Here is a 4,276-nt window from a genome sequence, read left to right as displayed (position 1 = left end):
GTGGCCTTCTTTGTCTCTCAAAACATCCCTGCATTTGAAGTCTATTTTATCTAAGATTAATATTGCTACACCTGCTTTCTTTTGGCTGTAGCTTGCATGAAATATTTTTTTCCATCCTTTCACTTTCAGTTTCTTTGTGTCCCTGTGTCTAAGATGAGTCTCTTGTATGCAACATATTGATGGTTCATTTTTTTTGATCCATTCTGCGAATCTATATCTTTTAATTGGGGAGTTTAATCCATTTACATTCAACGTTAAAACCGTGAAGGCATTTCTTGAATCGGCCATCTTATCCTTTGGATTATGTTTGCCATATTTTTCCCTCTCTCTATTAATATCCTTTATTGTACCCATACCGAATCTCTTTAGTACTGAACCTTTCTCCAAGTCTCTCTGTCCTGTCTTTGTTTGTCTGTCTGTAGGGCTCCCTTTAGTATCTCCAGTAGGGCAGGTCTCTTGTTAGCAAATTCTCTCAGCATTTCTTTGTCTGTGAAAAATTTAAGCTCTCCCTCAAATTTGAAGGAGAGCTTTGCTGGATAAAGTATTCTTGGCTGGAAATTCCTCTCACTCAGAATTTTAAATATATCGTGCCACTGCCTTCTCGCCTCCATGGTGGCTGCTGAGTAGTCACTACTTAGTCTTATGCTGTTTCCTTTGTATGTGGTGAATTGCTTTTCTCTTGCTGCTTTCAGAACTTGCTCCTTCTCTTCTATGTTTGACAGTGTGATCAGTATATGTCTCGGAGTGGGTTTTTTTGGATTTATTCTATTTGGAGTTCGCTGAGCATTTATGATTTGTGTATTTATGTTGTTTAGAAGATTTGGGAAGTTTTCCCCAACAATTTCTTTGAATACTCTTCCTAGACCTTTACCCTTTTCTTCCCCTTCTGGGACACCAATGAGTCTTATATTCGGACGTTTCATATTATCTATCATATCCCTGAGGTCCATTTCGAGTTTTTCAATTTTTTTCCCCATTCTTTCTTTTATGTTTTCATTTTCCATTCTGTCATCTTCCAGGTCACTGATTCGTTGTTCAACTTCCTCTAGTCTTGTACTATGAGTGTCCAGAATCTTTTTAATTTGGTCAACAGTTTCTTTAATTTCCATAAGATCATCCATTTTTTTATTTAGTCTTGCAATGTCTTCTTTATGCTCTTCTAGGGTCTTCTTGATTTCCTTCATATCCCGTACTAGGGTCTCATTGTTCATCTTTAGTTCTTTGAGTAGCTGCTCTAGGTGTGTCTCTTCTGGTCTTTTGATTTGGGTGCTTGGGCTTGGGTTATCCATATCGTCTGGTTTTTTCATATGCTTTATAATTTTCTGTTGCTTTTGGCCTCGTGGCATTTGCTGACCTTGATAGGGTTCTTTTAGGGTTTGTAGACCAGTTGAAGTCCTTATCTCTAATTTATCAGATCTACAGCTTCGTGGAGTACACTTTCTCTAACTAACCAGCAGGTGGCGTCCACGAGCCACCTGTTCTCCACAAGCCAGATCTCCCCTGCTTAGCCTTTTTGGTGAGTGGGGGAGTGAGTCTTGTGGGGCCCAATTGGTGTCCCAAGCTTGCGTGTGTAGTTGGTGTTGCCTGCCCTGTATGTGGGGCGTGTTTCTGGGCAGTCGGGGAGGGGGGGTGGCCCTAACAATCAAATCTCCCTGATGATCCTAGAGTTTTAAAGCTACTGCAATAGTCTAATCCTTCAGTTCAGTCCTGCCACAGTTTGTCTCTGCCACTGACCCACAAGTCTTTGGTATTGGCGTATGGCTCCTGAGACTTGCAAGTGGGCCCCTCTTCCAGGCTGTGCACCCCGGGTCCTCTGTTGAGGGATGACTGTGCTATGTCGCAGGTGAGTGCCGTCCCCCCAGGGCAGTTCTGGGCTGCTGGGCTGTGTTGGGAGGCTCCCAGTCTGCTCAAATGATGGCTGAATGGGGCTCTGTTAATTCACACTGCTCCCCCTTCCCAGCTCTGGGACATTCAGCTGAGGTTGCAGGGAAGGCTAATGTCCACGCCCAGTTTTGTGGTGTGTGCCTGTTATTTGAAGCACTTCCGTCACACTGGGTTGTCTGGGGCAGCTCTGGGCTATGGGGCTGGCGATGGGCAGGAGTGTTTCCTGTCCACCGGGATGGTGGCTGTGAGCGGACACCCCCCTTTTCTTGGGAAGTTGTGTTGTTTAGTGAATTTTCTCAGCCACTGGATTATTGCCTTTTGTCTCAGAGCTCTCTTAGTTCTGCTCTTGACTTGACGTGCCCAAATTTCAATTCTTTGAAGCTTTCTGTATTGAGCTTCTTAGAGTAATTGTTTTAGAAAAAGCAAAAAGGATTTAAAAAAAAAAAAAAAAAAAAAACAAACGGCCCTCCTCAGAGATCTAATGGGTTATTGAAATGCTAATAGACAAAGCAACTAGGGCCATTAAGGAAAAGTGCCCAGGGCAGAGAGATCAGCCTTGCTTCGGGATTTGCACATGCGCCTCAAGGCCTGATCTCCGCCCTTCCCCTTTCTGTGTTCACCAGAACTCCAAAAATCCTCTGCTTTTATTTTGGAGTTTTTCGTGTTGTTTTTTTTCTATGCCCGTCTCCTCTCTGCTGGGCTGGCTGCTCTCAGAGTCTCTGGTGTCTGGTCTCAGTCTATCTATGGTTGGAGTTTGAATCAGTAGAATGAGTTTCCGGTAAGAGCAGCCACTGCAATTCTCCCTTCTCCTTCCTGGAGCTGACAGCCCCTCCTCCCCCGGGACTGAGCCTGGCAGGGAGGGGCGCGGGTCCCCTGGCCGCAAAAACTTACAGATTTCGCTGATCTCAGCAGTTCCACGTTTTCATGAGTGTTGTATGAAGTATGCCCAAAGACAGATTGCTCTGTGGTGTCCAGTCCACGCAGTTCCTGGCTTTTTACCTACTTTCCTGGAGGAGTAACTAAAACATACAGCTCACCAGTCTGCCATCTTGCCCCGCTCAATTGTAGTTTAAAGAAAGCCATGGGAAGAGCAAGAAGCTGGAAGTCAACAGAACGCAGAAGGGTGAGGAGGAGATGCCACCATGTGCATTACCATGTGATAAAAAAGCCAAGGAACCCCAAGATTGTTGGCCTACCAGGAAATACTGACCCCAATGGAAAGCAAGTTTTCTAGCCCTCTGATAACTGTTCTGCAGCATGAGCTGCCTGTAATAGGTATGACACCCTGTTTCTAAAAATCTCCTTTAGGCTCTGACTACATTTGCGGAATCAGAAGACAGTTTCTCAAAGCCTTCTGATGGGAAATAGAGTAAACCAATGGTGAGATTTGGTCCTGAGGATGATCATTTTGTTGCAGATCAAAGATTAGAAGCTTGGCATTGACTTCATGAGTATCACACTTGCTTCTAGCCAGGCCGTTAGCAATATGAGGAGAGTGGATTGGCCACTCAATGAAGTCGCAGAAAGTGTTTTTCAAACTGAGGCTCCAGGAGGATATAGGTTCTATTTGTAGAATTGCAATCTACCTCAGTCAGACTCTGTAGTAAAAGTAACTCTAACAGTGTCTGATCTTCAAAAGTCCTTGAATTACTGGTCTAATCTACTGGGAACGAAAATTTATGAAAAAGATGAAGGGAAACAAAAGGCTTTTGGTAGGCTATGCTGACAACTAGCAAAAGCTGGAACTATAGGGCATTGAGGGTGCAGTTGATATGCAACAGCTTTTGGAAGAATTGCCTTTTCTTGTCCCCCAGAAGATTGCCAGACTTAGAAGACTGATGAAAAGGGAGAACAAGACTGTTTTCCCTGGAAAATCTGTATACCCTAGGGAAGGCAACAGTACAAGCAGTCATTCTGGCTGACCCTGATGGACCTGACTGAAATTTGCTTTGTGAAAGATGAAGCATTTCAAGAATTTTCCAAGATGGAGCCGCAGTGAAGCAAATTATTGGATGACGCAATGGCAGCAGGTAAAAGTGATGAGCAGTTTGCTAAACAAAGGAAACCGAAGGCTTCAGGTTAACACAAGATGCCATTTGGAAGAAGCATTTGTGATTCCTGTCCACTGTGAGTCTGATGTGTTCATGCATGATAAATGGTATTACAACCTGGCTGTTTCCCATTCAGGTGAGGAGGCTAGGATAGTGAGGATTTGTGTATTATAATCTTTGAAAACTCTGATATGTTTTAGGTATGAAATCCTGTTATTAGTCCAAGTAGAGGGGAACTCTTGCTGTAATCTGCACTGTCCCTGGAATGAAAAAATTCTGAGTGTAACTCTATTAAATTAGTAACAAACTATTTTACAGAGGTGGGATAGGTGTATGGGATG

The 4,276-nt window shown here is 43.7% G+C and overlaps 1 pseudogene; it reads left to right on the top strand.

Annotated features, from left to right (window-relative positions):
• Positions 1-3,149: 3,149 nt before the first annotated feature.
• On the top strand, positions 3,150-3,967 carry LOC119527514 (annotated as a pseudogene).
• Positions 3,968-4,276: the final 309 nt, after the last annotated feature.

This window comes from Choloepus didactylus, chromosome 1, assembly GCF_015220235.1.
Source record: "Choloepus didactylus isolate mChoDid1 chromosome 1, mChoDid1.pri, whole genome shotgun sequence".
NCBI classification, from domain to species: Eukaryota; Metazoa; Chordata; class Mammalia; order Pilosa; family Megalonychidae; genus Choloepus; species Choloepus didactylus.
This window is presented reverse-complemented; position numbering and strand designations above follow the sequence as displayed.